Here is an 18,232-nt window from a genome sequence, read left to right as displayed (position 1 = left end):
GTTGACTTGATAACAAACAAATCACTTGGCAGGGGCCCTCCCTCTTCTGAGTGCTTTCTTCCTTACCTACCCATGTTCTTTGCATCTGTAAGAAGTCTATTTGACTCAGAGATCTTTGACTCAGAGTTTGATTTGAAGGGTACTTCAACTAAGATAGAATCACTTAAGTTTTCCAGAATGTCTTTTCTAATAGAGAACAGATATGTAAATAGCTACAAGAGTAAAGTCACAGAGGAACTTCAGGGAAAACAATTCCATTTGATCAAATTAGACATGGTGTCAAATTACAATGTGTCATTTGAAGTAAGTGGAGAATAGTCCTGATTAGATAAAATAGTACTAGCAGCTCAACTATTTCTGCCTTTGATTCTCATGAAAGTTGTATAAGTGCTTTTAAACATTTTATAGGGTGCTTTTTTTTGGGGGGGGGGGTCCGGTTGTGGGGCCTGAACTCTGGGCCTGGGCGCTGTCCCTCAGCTCTTCAGCTCAAGGCTAGTGCTCTACCACTTGAGCCACAGCACCACTTCCGGCTTTTTTCTTTTTTCTTATGTGGTGCTGAGGAATCGAACCCAGGGCCTCATACATGCAAGGCAAGCACTCTACCACTGAGCCATCTTCCCAGCCCCTAGGGTGCTTTCTTATATTCTAATTTTTATAAATGAAGAAATGGGCATTTGGAGAAATAATTCAATCTGTATAAAGTTTTTCTGCCTGCAAATGGCAGGTTTAAGATTTAACCCCAGTAAATACCTCCTGATAGTTAGAGTTTTTATGGCATTAAAAGAAAATAGCCTTTCAGGTTTCAAGGCAGAGCTAGGTAAGCTTGAATTTTCTCTTGTATTAGCTGAACAGAAATTAACATCTAAATCTATTATCTCAACTGAAGTGGAGATAATTAGTCTGAAGGTCTTGGTATAAGATTTTACTGAAATGTAACATATATTTTGTTCAATGCTTGTCATTAAGTATTCATTAAAAAATGAGCAACCCTTTTGTGAGAATAACAACAACCATTGGGGGCATGTGAAAACTTCATGTGTTACATCTAAAAAACAGACTTCTCAGCCTCTGATGGGGTAGTTTAGTTCTGGAGAACAATTTTAAATGATGGAAAATGATGTTGCCATACAAACTTAGAAACCAGTATTTAGAATTTATATCAGTTTCAAGTAGTTGACTATGTTCTGCAGAAACAAACCATGAAGGATTTTAAGCAGGGATGAAGAAGGCATGTTAGTCATGCATTTTGGGATTAAGTAGAATGGAGGTGACATAAGATGGCAACCTAGAATCACTAAGAATAAAAGATTAGCCGGGCGCTGGTGGCTCATGCCTGTAATCCTAGCTACTCAGGAGGCTGAGATCTGAGGATCGCGGTTCAAAGCCAGCCCGGGCAAGAAAGACCGTGAGACTCCTATCTCCAATAAACCACCAGAAAACTGGAAGTGGCGCTGTAGCTCAAGTGGTAGAGCACTCGCCTTGAGCTGAAGAGCTGAGGGAAAGCGCCTAGGCCCAGAGTTCAAGCCCCACGACCAACAAAAAAAAAAAAGAAAAGAAAGAAAGAAAGATGAGAGGCCTGCAGATTTTTCAGGAAGCCTTTGGGTTCTGATGTAGAATTTTACTCATTCTTATTGTTTTCTAACATTTGCAATTATACACAAAAATGATTAAATGTGAGTGAAATCAGAGGTGTGTGTGTGAGAGAGATAGAGAGATGAGAAGAGAGAACAGGAGGTAAAGAGGGAGAAAGGCAGGAAGAGAGAAAAAGAAAGGTAGGAGGGAGAAAGAGAGAAAGAAAGAGAAAAAGAAAAAGAGAGAAACAGAGAGAGAAAGGGAGGGAGGGAGAGAGGGAGGGAGGGAGGGAGGGAGAAAGGGAGGCAAGAAGGAAGGAAGGCAGGAAGGAAGGAAGGAAGGAAGGAAGGAAGGAAGGAAGGAAGGGGTAAAAGAGAGGAAGAAAGAAGGAAACAGAAAGGAAGGAAGGAAGAAAAACAGGAAATAGTTTGGCTGAACTATCATAAAAAGGAATAAATAATCACCAAAAACTTTGAAAGCATTCCAGGAATTCTAGTCAAGTCACATTATTTCCTCTGAGGGAATCCGTGTCTATGACATCCAGTCTCCAAGATGCAATCTGACGATCAACATCTCCTGGAACTCATAATCTTACGTAGCCAGGCCCCTGCCCACATCAAATCAATACTATAGGTATGTGACTAATAAAATACCAATGGAAAAGGTAGTCTGTGAACAGTTTTCATCTTGATTTCCTAAATCACTCAACCATGTGTACACCCAAGCAGCTCCATGCAAAAATCATACTAGAGAGAAACAGGTTTCAAGTAGACAATCCAAGCCAGCTTGTCCTTCCTTCAGATGACTAGTCCAGGTTGACTTCAGACTGCACTGCATGAGAGACTGAGCAAGGACAGACCAACCTAGCCCTTTGGACTTCTTGATCCACAGAAACTATGAGAATGTATAAGGTAATGATTGCTGTTTAAAGCTATAAAGTTTTTGCATAAATTATATGCAGCAAAAACTAAAGCACTAATATTTTTTGAGTCTATCTTATATGCCAGAAATTCTATAGGTAATTTTATACTGCCCTAGAAATTCTAAGATTTTTCAATACTAGATACTGAAATGTTGTTCATTTCTATGCCTACTATTTTGATACAGAGAGAGAGGGAGAGAGAGAGAGAGAGAGAGAGAGAGAGAGAGAGAGAGAGAGAGAGAGAGAGAGACAGAGAGAGAGAGAGAGAGAGAGAGAGAGAGAGAGAGATGAACACTTAACAGAATTTTGAAACCTTAAAGACAATCCATTATAATTGACAACGGTCTTTAAGCTATTTTATTCTAGTCTAGGGTTTCTTTAAGCTGTGATTAAAGAAACAGCTTGGGGAGAATCTGGGATGCAGAAATGGATGGATAAAATGCAATAGCAAAGATGCCACAAAATACTATCCTCTTAAAGCATGAGCTAGGATGAAAAGAATGGGCTAAGTCTAGCAAAAGAGGAAAAAATTTGAGCAAAAAGAAAGAAAGAAAGAAAAGGAGAAATGAGAATTAATGAGAAATGTGAAGCAAAATGGATTTTCTCTGAAAGGCACCTGAGACTTAGTGCCAACCAGTAATTCACTACTGATAGTACTCAAATGTCCAGCTCCATTTTGTAAAGCTTTGGAATACTCAGAAGTCACTGCTGTGGTGGGTACATTAATCAAGAAAGAAAACAAGACACCAATGAATCAGTTAATACCTTGACAAGAACTAAAGTTTATATGTCTGTTCCAAAGGAAGTTTACCACATTTAGGAGTAGAGCTTTTCTTCAAATTTTAGGTAAAACGATCTTCCCAGGCTTTCTTTACCAAAAATTCTCATTCATGTTACTTATAAACCTCCAGGGGTTCATAAATATTCACATATATAAATTGAGTGTTGATAGAGTGATAGAATTTCATGCATGAGTCAACACCTTAGAATTTATTTTCATAATCTTCAATTTGTAAACCCAAGAATAGTTTGTTTTCTCATTTGCAGAGTGTGACTTTGGAACTGTGATTGATTAATTCCTTATATGAGAATCTTGGTTTAGAACCGGTAACAAAAGTATTTGTAGCATTAAAATGGAAATTATAGTATTGAAAAATAAAACTTTCTTGTATAGAGAATTATACTGTGACCTATGATTGTGTCTCTGAATAAAACCTTTGTTTAAAAGGGGGGGGGGGGATTGTCTGTCTTTAGTCAGTAGGCATGTAAGATAAAGCTATCATCTGACAATGTGTTTATGAGAGAACACCAAGGTGAGGATATATTTTGTCTTTTCTGAAGACTAGTCATTATTCATTTTTCAAAGAGCTATCTTTATGCCAACAGAATAAAAATGATAATTTGTGTCCTGACTTCCAAACAATTTATTTGAAAGGTGTTTATTTTGGGATACCTTTTGGAAAAAATGATTGTGAACCTTTGAATTAACATAATGAATGTACTTTATCTTCATTTCCCTTTTAATAAATGCCCACAGTTCTAAATTTCATTGTTAACTAAAAAATGTTACCAGTACACAAATCCCTGGCTCTGACAAAACATTCAGTAAGGGCAGTTATGTAAGACATAATACCAGTGGAAGCAAAATTTTCCCAATGGGAATTATTGTTGAAACTGTACATATAGAGTGAGAAAAATATAAAACTATGAAGTTTAAAATTCTCACAACAATGGAAAGTTGGTAACAGAACTAATAAGAACTTTAATTTCTAATCAGTCTAACCTGCTGTATTTGGTAAGGTGATGTAGTTAATAAAAGAAATTCCCAGATCTGGGAAAGTGGCTTAGAGGTAGCATTCTTGCCTTGCATGCATGAAGCCCTGGGTTTGATTTCTCAGTATCATATAAACAGAAAAATTCAGACATGGCACTGTGGCTTAAGTGATAGAGCACTAGCCTTGAGCAGAAGGAGCTCAGAAACAGTGCCCAGTCCCTGAATAAACACTAAAATAACAAAAAAGAAATTCCCATATCTCAGAGGGTCCATTTGAGAGAAATTTTCCTTCACTGTGGTCAAAGACTGATTGAAAAATAACTTCCTACAAAATGATTCAAAGATTCATATTCTTTCATCCTGTTGCTTTAACAACTTCATTAAGTTGTTTTCAAGAACATCATTTTTGTCAAACTTCAAGGGAAAGGGACAGAGACAATTACTCAAGGTACCTGTTATGGACTGGCCCTAAAGGACTATGCATTTTCTTTGCTCTCATTCTATTGACTGGAGTCACGCTGCAGTAACATTAAGATACTGTCAGCAATAAATTCAGTCTAGCTGGATGCCTAGAAAGAACAGAAAAATTCAATGTCAACAGCTAGAATTTTCTACCATAATAGCCAAATGCTTTATACGCTTTAATGTCAATCTGATATCTAAAAGAAAATGTCAATGTTCAATATTTAGGAAGAATAAACTAAAATATAACTTTTCATTTCCTTTTTTTTCAGTACTGCAATTTGAGCTCATGGTTTTGCCCTGCAAGTGTTATACCAATTAAGCCATTCTCTAAGTTGTTTTTGTTTCAGTTATTTTTCTAAAGAGATCCTCTGGTCTATGACTGGACTATTCTAGACCACAGCCGTCTTGTTTCTTTCCAATTTAAACTTGGCATGGGTCATTACACCCAGTTTTTATTGGTTGAGATGGAGTCTCTCCAACTTTTACCCAGGCTGACCTTGAACCACAGCCCACCCAATATTAACCTCCTCAGTAGATTGGATTACAGGCATGAGACACCAGGCTTCTCCTCCATCATTAATTTTTCTAAGATCTCAAATTTGTCATTTTACAGTTCAGGGAAACAAAAATAACCATGTTGCTTAGGCTTTGTGCTATATAAGCAATTCAAAAGCTATATGTATTTTTGTTTAATTTTGGCTTTGACATATGAACCTGAAATCTTTACCTTTAAACAGTTCAGTTATTCTATTTTGTCATTATTGACCTAAGTAGAAATCAAAAAGGGGTTTATGTTGCCAAATTCCCACACCATGTGGCCTAAAGCTCGCCCCTCAATCATGACAGTGCCAAAACATGACAGGCTCATTTTCTTGTCCCTGTCCTTAAAAGTATTCTTGTAGTTTCTCTTCCCCTCAAATATCTCAAAATAAATCTCTGTGCTATAATTAAAAGAAGCAGTATACTCTGGTAATGGGAATCACGGGAGTGTTCTTGATTCAATTTGTTTCTCAGCTCAAGTTTACCACAAGAGCTGTTTTTGGTACAGGGATTCTCAAGGGAAATCAAGAGAATGTAATCTTGCTGAGAATTTCCAGGACAAGTGCAAGGTGGAGGCTATGACATGGCTATGCCACCTTCAATTTCCAGAGCAGCTTTTGGCCCCTAAACTGGAAACATCTGTTAATTACACCCCTGCCCCTTTCATCTAATTTCAACTCAGTCATCAAAGAAGTTAAACTGGGAATGCTCTATTTCATGAAGGTGTTAGTATTGCTGTAATTTGTTGAGAAATGAAAGAATATTCATTATATATTATGTTAAACGGTTTTTTGTCTACTGAGTGACTTGAATAACAGAAGGTGGTCTTTGAATTCACCCTGTTTATAAGATTTTTTTTTCCTTAGGATGGCTGCTGAGCATTTTATCCCAGCAAACATATAGCAATTTGCTTTACATTAGGAAATTTTCATATTTCTTTAACTATCCCACATTTTATTGGCAATAAAGGAATTTTCAAAAAAGGATCAAGTTAGAAGTATCATATTAATCAGTTTTCTAATTTTCCAAGTTCTATTCTTATTCTTACCTATAAAAGATAGTTGATGTTTTCCTATTGATATTGATATTGCATGCGCAAGGTAATGAATACATTTCTTATCAAGCATTGTTGCCTTCTCCTTTGTTTCCCCTTACCATCCCTGCCCTCCCATCCCCCATCACTTGTAAAGTTCATTTTTTGATATAACGTCTTGTACATCTTATTGAGTGTTCATTTTACACAGTAATCAATAAATATTTATTAACAAATATTTATTGAGGTGCTGCTATATGCTAGTTTTGGTCTTAAGATCTAGATGACAATCAAAAGAAGTCATAAATTCTACTTTAAGAAGCTTACATTCTAAGATGGAGAAAGACAGTAAGATGTGAAAATACAGAGAAGGAGATAATTGTGGAGAGTTAAGACTTTGAACTATGGCTGGGGACTGGGGGCTAATACCTGTAATCCTAGCTATTCAAAAGGCTGAGATCTGAGGATCATGGTTTGAAGCCAACCCAGGCAGGAAAATCCGTGAAACTCCTATATCTAATTGAACACCAAAAAACTGGAAGTGAGACTGTAGCTCAAATGATAGCAAGCCAGTTTTGAGTACAAAAGCTCCCAGGCCCTGAGTTCTTATCCCAGTACCCACAAAAAAATAAACTACTGTAAATTCACAGCTGGGTAGAGACCCAGGGAAAGAGTGGTCCAAGCAGGAAAACTATGATTGCAAACACTGAAGGTTTTGTTTGTTGGTGGAATGTCACAAAGGTGACTATGACCAGAACAAGGTGAGGGAATGGACAGGTGAAACAATAAGGTTAGAGAAGTCAATAGAGAACACAGAAAGATAACGCAAAAAAGGCCTAGTTATAAGCATTATGCTCACCTTTGGTCCTCAGCTCCTCCCAGACCTGAGCTCCTCCCAGCCCTGGAGTTCTTGCCATACACCTTGCCTTTCCCTCTCTCTGCCAGGACCCACCTGAGCTCCCACCTACCTCACTTCCTGCCCCAGACCCTCCTGCTACCTGCTTATGGACAGGTGCCATGTACTCCTCTTGGGGGAAATATGGCTTCTCTAATAAACCTTGTAATAACCTTTCTCCTGTGCCTGCTTGCCTCCACGTGGTCCCCTGGGACGTATGTGAAAATCCTTCATTGGTGGCCTTTCAATAGTGAAAGGCGCTTTGGCACTTTAAAAGTCAAGAGGAACAAAGTCTTGGTGAACAGATGAGGGGTGGTGTTAAAAGCTGCTCAGATTCAAGGTACATTTGAAGGTAGAAGTTAAAGGGCAGAGGTTAAAATGTGGAATCTAGGGCAACTCCAAAGCACCCAGAATACTATGGTGTCATTTGTTGTATTAGAGATGATTTGATGATATTTATTCATTCAAACATTTATTAAGTGATTATTTGGTGTCAGAGACTATATTCAACCTGTAGTCAGAGATAACCCTCCAAAGAATTCTAATCTAAGCAAGGGATTCTGAGGGCTGGCATTAGGCAGAGGAAGAACGATGTAGAGGAAATGACAAATTTAAGAAGTATGTAGGAGTCGGAGTTGGCAGGATGTGGTGCCTCATGTTGAGAGTAAGAAAGATTCTAGGAGCACTTTAAAATTTCGGATGCAAGTGATAGATGGAATTGCTATTAACAAAGACATGGAATGTGTAACAGGAAATTAGTTTGTGGAGAGATGTTAATATAGACTTGTAGATTTGCATGATATCAGTGCCACTGATTTACCAACTTTAAAGGTGCCTCATAAACCTCTCCTCTTAATTGCATATGCAAATCTCAAAGACGATGACAAGAGACATTATTTCATTTGGAGTTAATAAATGGTGACTTTTGAATTCTTAAAAAGTAAGAAAAGAAATTGGTTTGTGGAGAAAGTTATCATAACATCAGTAATGGCAGATCCTGAGTGAGTACTTACTGCTTCCGGTGTAATAGGCACTCTTCTCACTACTTAACATAAACAACCTCATTTCAAAATTAAGACATTTATACTGATGGCACTGTTATTGTCCCTGTTCTTGCATAAGCATTGCCTGGAACTTGGAGAAGTAACTTACTCAATGTCAACATATTCAGGGATTAGGAGTGGTAGGCCTTGAATGTTTTCCTTATGCCAATGTTTGTAGCAGTTGGGTTTCAGAGAATTTGTGAATTTGGACTCTGAAGCATAGATACAAACTGGAGACAAATATTTGAAAATCATCAGCATAAAAATGATGCTCTGACTGCATGCTATCAATGGCTGCCTTCTTCCTATCTCACTGTTGTGCCACTCCCATTGTATGACCCCGGATCATTTTCCATGTAAGCTATTTGCATTTGAATCCATGTCCTAGAGTCTGCTTCTGAGGAGGCAGACCTCAGAAAGAAACTGATGAAAAGGTAATAGAGGACGAGGAATAAAGGACACTAAATGTTTTCTTAGGACTTAGTTAAGAATGTAGGGAAATACACAGGAAAATAATGTCACAAGAGAATTCAGGACAACTTTTTAAGAAGGGAAAGAATTAACAGAAAGGGAAACACTGAAGAGGTCCTGGAAAAGAATTTTCTCAAGAGTTTAGCAAACCAAAGGCAGCAGTAGAAAACAAAAATAGTACTAACATAGAGGGGGAAAATCCAAGAGTCTAGGGAAAGACAATAGTGGCCAGAAAGGCATGAACAGGTCAGACAGTCTTAATTCATCTAAGGTTTGGCTGACTTGATCAAAGATCACTTGAATAAGATTAGACCTCCTAACTATCTCTGATTTACCTTTTCAAATTCTCTACACTTAATTTGATCTTGAGACTTCACCAATAACCTTTCTGTCTTCCTTTTCATTAAACTTAAGGAAATTATGAAGTTACTCACTTGAAAAATCTTTAAAACTAGAAATATATTTTATACAAGAAATTGAGTCCCTGATCCTCAGCACTACATAAGCAAAAAGAAAAAAGCCGGAAGTGTCTCTGTGGCTCAAGTGGTAGAGCGCTAGCGTTGAGCTGAAGAGCTGAGGGGCAGTGCCCAGGCTCAGAGTTCAGGCCCCACAACTGGACCTCCCCCCCCCCCAAAAAAAAAAGAACCTGAGTCCCTGAGGAGATCTCACTTTTCATGTTTGTGAAATCGTGGTAGGAAACCAAGAGACGGTCTTTTCTACATTTAGGAACAAGCAAAAGCAAAGAGCTTATCTGTAAAAAGAAAGTGTGTGGCTTGATATCAGAAACCCATTTTGAACTCATAACCATTGTGACATCACAATCACTTTGTGACATTACATTGTCATTGTGATATCACTAAACCATGTGGCATCAAAAACCTGTCCTGTACTCATAAATTTTGCAACATGCATCCGTTTTGGCATCTTAGGCCCTTTATGAGCTAATATTCTGGTATTAGCCTCATATTTCAAATATGACATGTGATATCAAAAATCCACTGTGACATCTTGAACATTATGACATCACACTGCCAGATATCATGACCATTGTGTTACATTATGAAAATACAAACCAGTTAGGACTTGAGAACATTTGAGACAACATATACCTTTGGAGACACCACAGTATCTTTGTGAACACATATACTCATTGTGAATTAAAGAAAATTGAGACCCATCATGCTATTCTGACAGCACCAACCCTTTGTGTCATTACAATCCTATTATGACCAGTATGGCCTCACTAATTAATTGTGACATCAAATCGTTATTATGACATGATATTTTGACATCACACTGCCATTGTGATATCACTGTTCAATTGTGCTTTTACATAGTTTGACCTCATAATATATATACAATGGAATTCTATACCTCCATCAGAAAGAATGACTCGGCCCCATTTGTTATGAAATGGAAAGGCTTGGAATAATTTATATTAAGGGAAGTAAGACAGGCCCAAATAAACACAGGCAGCATGGTTTCCCTTATTGCAATTACTAGTATTTGTCTAGAACAAGCAGAAAAGGTACGTATGACCATATAAGATGTACATATGACCATATAAGATGATACTAGCGAAGTGAACCCCAAGATAAGGACACAAGTGGTTTTATCTTCCTTGCTGTTGTTTTTAATGTATTTATAGTGTGCTGATAGTTTCTTATGAATATTTTACCCCATGGAATATCTACTGTTGTCAATGTTTTTAGTGCCCTGCGTCTTGTATATACATTTTTCTAGTTTGGGGAGGGAAAGGGAAATGACAAAATGCTTAAATGAGGATACAAGTTGACCCATTTTAACAATGATATGTATAAGACACTATGTAGAAAACGAACTTAGGGGAGATGGAAGAGTTGAGGAGGTGGGGAGGGAAGGGATTGTAGGAGAAAAACAAAGGGGGAGGTAACAATGTTCAATAAGAAATATATTCATTAACTTACTCATGTAATTATAACCCCTCTATAGAGTATCTTTACAATAAAAATATATACAATAAAAGAAAATACTAAACAATAATTTATATAATTTCTAACTCTATTAAAATAATATAAAAAAACCATCAACGTGATCTCTCAGGGAAAGGGGGTAGGGGCTGATCATTGCTGCCTCTACTACATGGGCTTTGTAAAAGGTCACCTGAAACAGTAGCCAGCACTTCTCACTTCCTCTTACCTGGTAAGATGGGGACTTGCCTGTCCCCTTACTGGCAGTAAACCTTTCCTTTGTTCTTCAAAAAAAATGAGATTCCACCTCACCCCTGTTAGAATGACTACAATCAAGAAATCTGGTGGCTGGGAAGGTGGCTCAGTGGTAGAGTGTTTGCCTTGCATGCATGAGGCCCTGAGTTCAATTCCTCAGCACCACATAAGCAGAAAAAGTTGGAAGTGATTCTGTGGTTCAAATGGTAGAGCGCTAGCCTTCAGCTGAAGACCTGAGGGACAGCACCCGGTCCAATAGTTCAGGCCACATGACCAACAAAATAAAAAAAAAAATCTAATAATAACAGATGCTGTTGGGAATGTGTCCAAAAGGGAATTGTACTTCTTTGTTGCTGGGAGTGGAAACTTCATACTGGAAAGCAGTATGAAGATCCCTCAACAGATCCACATAGAGCTCCCCTTTGACCCAGCATCCCACTTTTGAGAATTTACCCAAAGAATCAGAAACAAGGCCATAAGAAATCTACCAACACAACTATGTTTTATCGCAGCATTAATCACCATAGTTAATATATACAACCAACCCAGCTGCCCCTCTATAGATGAATTGTTAAAGAAAATGTCACAAAGCTACAATTATATCTGTATTTTGACATCACATTGTCATTTTGATATCCTAGAAACATTGTGAATGCCTATTCTGTAATTCCATTCTGTCTCAAATGTGGCATGTTGGTTGATGTCAGAAACGCATTGTGACCCCATCAGCTTTGTTACATCACAATCCCTTTGTAATATCACATTGTTATTGTGATATCAATAACCCACTCTGACATCACAAATTGGTCCTGTCCTCATAATATTTGTGTCATGCATTCATTGGGGTATCAGGAATTTTGTGAACTCATAATCTGTGTTTGACCTCATGATACTTCAAGTATGAAATGTGATATCAGAAATCAACAGTGACCTCAGACCACAGAGACATCACACTGCCAGATATCCTGACATTGTATCACATTGTGACATCACAAACCTTTTAGGACGTCACATTTGTCACAACATATGCCTTTGGAGACATCACAGTCCCTTTGTGAACTCATATACTCAATCTGAGTTAAAGACAATTGATATCCTGAATGTAATTGTGATATTTCCAGAAAATTGTGATATACACCTATTTTAACCTCATCAATATTATGGCACCACCAACTAAATGTGACATCAAAACATTATTATGTCTTGATATAGTGACATCACATTGTATTGTAATACCACTGTCCTATCTTTTTCCAAAAACGTATAATAGGACCTCATAACATTTTAGTAAATTCATGACCCTTTGGACCTGAAGCGCCTACAGAGTGTACTCATTGTGAACTAGTAGCAATTGAATTTTGACATGTGAGTGTGTTATTATAATCTTTGTGACATCACAAACCAAAAGTAACCTCATCACCATTGTGACATAACAAACCAATTGGGAATGACATTGCCATTGTGACATCACAATCACATTGTGAAATGACAAATCTATTATGACTTGTTAGCATCTTTAAAAAAATAAACACATGGTCTTTGTGACATCCCACTTCCTTTGTGTACCTGTATCCTCATTGTGAACTAACAATTGAGATGTGCACATGAAAATGTAACATCACACACCCCTTGGGACATCAGGTCGATTGTTATCCCATTGTCTTTATGACACAAGCTCATTGTGACATCACCAATCTACAATGACATCATAGCCATTTGACATCACTTTGTCATTGTGATGTACTAGACACATGGTGAATTCCTATTCTGTGACTTCAATCTATTTCAAAAGTGGCATGAATTTTGACATCAGAAACCCATTGTCACTTCATATCCAGTGTGACATCACATTGCCATTGTGATATCACTAATCCACTGTGACATCACAAATCTATCCTGTCCTCATATATTTTTGACCTGCTGCCATTGTTATATCTTAACCCTTTGTTAGCTCATAATCAGTTTTTTGACCTCATTATATATCAAGTATGACATGATATCAGTAACTGTGACATCATGACCATTGTGACATCACACTGCTAGGTGTCATGAGTATAGTGTCACATTGTGACATCCTACACCTGTAAGGACTTCATCACTTTTATGAAAACACATGCCTTTGGAGACTTCAAAGTCTCTTTTTGAACTCATATACTCATTGTGAATTAATGTAAATGAGGTCTGCCATTCCATTGTGACATCACCAACTGATTGTGATTTCACAAACATTGTTACACCACCAGTATGGCATAACCAATTGTGATAGCAAAACATTATTATGGCATGATATTGTGACATCACATTGCCATTGTGATATCGCTGTCCCATTGGGTTTTCACAAACCAATTATGACTTCACAATAATTTAGAAAATTTATTGCCTTTGGGATTTCAAGATTTAGCTGTACTCCTATCCTCATTGTGAACTACTAGCATTTGAATTTGGGTGTGATTGGGATATTACAAACCCATTGTGACATCAATAATCCATTATGACTTCACAAGCACTGTGAAATCACAAACCCATTGTGATATCACGTTGCCATTGTTATATCACTAAAGTACTGTGACATCACAAACCTGTTAGGACTGCAGAATATTTGTGACAACACATGCATTTGGAGATATCACAGTTCCCTTGTGATTTCATATACTCATTAAAACAATGAAAATTGAGATCCGGCATGCCATAGTGACATCACCAACCCATTGTGACATCACAAAACCCTTGTAACTTCATCACCAGTATGGCATCACCACCCAATTGTGACATCAAAACATTGTTAAGCCATGATATTTTGACATCACATTGCCATTGTGATATCACTGTCCCATTGAGTTTTCACAATCTGATTATGACCTCATAACATTTTAGAAAATTCATGACCTTTGGGATTTCAAGTTCCTCATTAACTCTTATCCTCATAGTGAAATAGTAGCAATTGATATTGGACATATTGTGATATTAAAAACTCTTTTTGATATCACAAACCCAAGTTACCTCATTACCTCTGTGACATCAAAAAACATTGTGACATCACATTGCTAATGTGACATCATGATTACATTGTGACAAGCCAAACTTATTTTGACCTCTTAACACCTTTGAAAAAGCACATGGCGTTTGTAACAACACAATTGCTTTGTGTACCCATATCATCATGAACTCAGGACAATTGAGAACAGACATGCCATTGTAACATCACAAACCCTCTATGACATTATCACCAGTATGACATGACACTGTCATTATGACACCATCAGCTCATTGTAATATCACCAAACTACAATTACATGATAGCATTATAACATCAGATTGACATTGTGATGCCATAGATACATTGGCAGTGCCTATTCTGTGATTTCATTCTAATTCAAATGTGGCATGTGTGTTGATAGCGGAAACCTGTGACCTCATAACCTTTGTCATCATCAAAATCCCTTTGTGACATCATATTGCCATGGTGATATCACTAACCCACTTTGAGATCATCAACCTGTCTTGCCTCTGTAATTTTTTTCCATGCAGCCATTGTTATATCTGTGGCTCTTTGTGAGCTCATAATCTTTTTGTGATTTCAAAATATTTCAGGTGTGAAGTGATATTACAAATCCACTGTGACATCATGACCACTGTGATATGATACTGCCAGACATGACTATTGTGTCACATTGTGAAATCTAATACCGCTTAGGAATTCAGAACATTTGTGACAACACATGCTGTTGTAGATATCATCGTCCTTTTGTGATCTCATATATTCACTGTGAGTTAATGACAATTGTGATTTGACATGCCATTGTGGCATTACCAACCCATTGTGACATCACAAAACGATTACCTCATCACTATTATTGAATCACCAAATAACTGTGACAAAAACATTATTATGATATGATAGTGTTACATCACATTGCCATTGTGATATAGTTTTCCCATTGTGTTTATAAAACCTCGTATGACCTCATAACATTTTACAAAACTCAAGGGATTTGGAGCTTCAAGCTCCTTTGTGAACTTGTATCCTCATTTTGAACTAGAAGCAATTGAAATTGCAATGTTATTGTGAAACAAGAAACTAGTTGTGACATCACAATCCCATTCTGACTTCATCGACACTGTGAAAGTCCAAAATTATTATGATATCTTAGCACCTTTGAAAAAATGGCCTTTGTGACATCACAGTTCCTTTCCTTTCTATACACATATCCTCATTGTGAACTAATGACAATTGAGATCAGAGATGCAATTGTAACACCATGTACCCTTTGGGAAATCATCACCAGTGTTTCAACCCCTCATTGTGGTTTCAGAAAATATAATGACATCATAGCATTAAGACATCACATTGTCATTGTGACATCATAGACATGTCATGATCATTGATGTCACAATTAGTTGGTGATGCCATACTGGTCGTCAGGTCACAATAGGTTTGTGATGTCCCAATGGTTTGGTGAGTCACAATGGCATTCTTGATCTGAAATTGTTTTGTGATGTCACAGTGGTGATGAGGTCACAATGGGTTTCTGATGTCATAATGAGTTGTAATATCACAATATGTCCAATTTTAATTGCTAGTAGTTTACAGTTAGAATACACATTCACAGAAGGAGCTTGAAGTCCCAAACAGCAAGAATTTTCTAAAATGTTATGAGGTCATACTAGATTTTTGAAAACACAATGGGACAGTGATATCATGATGGCATAGTGATGTCACAATATCATTTCAAAATAATGTTTGATGTCACAATTAGTTGAGAATGCCACACTAGTGTTAATGTCACAATACTTTTGTGTTGTCTCAGCGGGTTGGTGATGTCAAAATGGAATGCTGGAACTCAATTCTCATTTGTTCAAAATGAGTATATGAGTTCACACAGGGACTGTGATGTCTCCAAAGTTATTTGTTGTCACAACAGTGATGAAGAACTAAGAGGTTGGTGGTGCCACAATGTGACATTATGGTCATGACATCTGGCAGTATGGTGACACAATGGTCATGTCACAGTGGATTTCTGATATCACATGTCATACCTTAAAAATTATGAGGTCGAAAACAATTTATGTGCTCACAAAGTGCCTCAGATATCAAAATGGTAACATGTTACAAAAATGAGGACAAAACATTTTTGTGAAGTCACAGTATGTTAGTAATATCATAATGGCAATGTGACATGACAAATGGATTGTGATGTCACAATGGCTATGAGATCACAATAGGTTTCTGATATCAACCCATATGACATATTTGAAATATAAATAAATCCCAGAATAGGCATTCACAGTTTGTATATGATGCCACAATGACAATGTAATGTCATAATGCTATGATGTCATTGTCATATTGTGATGTCAAATTGAGCTTATGGTGTCATAATGACAATGATATGTCACACTGGAGAGTTTGTGATGTCACAATGTTATGTCTGATCTCAATTGCCATTAGCTCACAATGAGGATATGGGTAGACAAAGGGACTGTGGTGTTACAAAGCTCATATGTATTTTCAAAGTTTCTAAGAGGTCACAATATGTTTGAGATGTTACAATGTGATTGTGGTGTCACAATGGTAATGTGATTTCACAATTTTTTTTGATGTCACAGTGATGATGAGGTTGCAATGGGTTTGCGATTTCATGAGTTTGTAATCTCAAAATAACACCTCTAATTTCAATTGCTATTAGTTCACAATGGAGATACCGTAATAACCAGCAGGGCCCCAATTATCCACTGGCCCAGTTAATCATCATGGCCCCCTGGCCTGGTCAAACTGAAGAGGGAGGGACATGCTAAGATGAAAGGAATAAGCAAAAACAGTGGTAACAAGTTTGCAAATGTGCAGACTGAACTTGTGAAAATTGGTTACAGGCTCAAGCCTTCTGACTGCTTATATCTAGTTATGTCACCTGGTAAATTGCCTTGGGCCACTGCCTCAAACTGTCTTGAAAACTAGTGGAGCCTCAGCCTGACAAGCATATGTAATATATGTAGAAAGTTTCCAGCATGTAAATGCCAGGATGAAAGCTGGAACACATGGAGAGGGTGTATATGTGAAGAACCTCACTTGGTAAATTTGGGGAAGTGGACTTCACAGAAGGAAAGCCTGGAAAGTATGGTTATTGGTATCTCTGACTACTAGTGGTCACTTTTTCAGGCAGGGTTAAGGCATTCCCCCCAAAAAATGAAACTGCTAAGGTAACACCTAAAAATTACAGCATGAAAGAATTCCTAGCTTTGGCTTACCCTTAGCAGTGGGGACTGACAATGGCCTGGCCTTCACAGCCCAAGTTACTGAATTATTACCTAAAGCCCTAGGAATAAATGGGAAGTTACATTGTATTTATACACCTCAGAGGTCAGGGCAGGTAGAAAGAATGAATAAGATCATAAAAGAAACATATTAATTACAGACACTGGCCATGACTGGGTAAGCTTCCTCTCCTTTGCTTTCCTTCAAGCAATATGCATCCATTATGTTAAAGAACTCCCTTCAAAATAATTTATGATAGACCACCCCCTTTGGTTCCTAAACTTGGGAAAGCAATATTAAGAGAAATGTTTAACCACAAACTTGTCCAGTCCCTACAGGCTTTGCAACATGTTTTTTGAATATATATATATATATATATATATATATATATATATATATTGTAAAAAATGTATGGAATGGTTACACTTACATGAGTAGGGCAACAAGTACATTTTGTAGCAAGCATTGCTACCTCCTAATTTGTTTTCCCCCTACCATCACTTTCCTCCACACCTCCCCAACTCCTCCCACCCCCACCCACCCCACATTGCAAAGGTCATTTTCAACATACTGTCCTGTACATCTCATCATCACCATGGATGAGCCTGAATCCCCACTAAAGCGTTCTACAATATCCCTTCTCCCTCCCAAATTATATATATATATATATATATATGTATATTACATATAATATATAATATAACATATGTAATATATTGCATATATTGTATGTAATATATGTAACAATGCAATAGAGTTCCCTTTTGTCCACATCCCCTCCAGCATATGTTATTACTAGATTTCTTGATTATAGTCATTCTAGCTGGGGTGAGTTGGAATCTCAGCATTGTCTTGATGTGCATTTCTTTTATGACTAGAGAGGTTGAGCATTTCTTCATGTGTCTATTAGCCATTCTTATTTCCTTTTCAGAGAATTCTTTCTTTATGTCTATAGCCCATTTGTTAATCAGGCAGTTGTTTCGTTGAGGATTTGTTGTTGGGGGATTTAGTTTTTTGAGTTATACGTATATTTTAGATATGAGACCCTTGTCTGCTGTAT

Source organism: Dipodomys spectabilis, unplaced genomic scaffold (assembly GCF_019054845.1).
Source record: "Dipodomys spectabilis isolate Male_0828 unplaced genomic scaffold, ASM1905484v1 ptg000308l, whole genome shotgun sequence".
NCBI lineage: Eukaryota > Metazoa > Chordata > Mammalia > Rodentia > Heteromyidae > Dipodomys > Dipodomys spectabilis.
Note: the sequence above shows the minus strand (reverse complement) of the source record.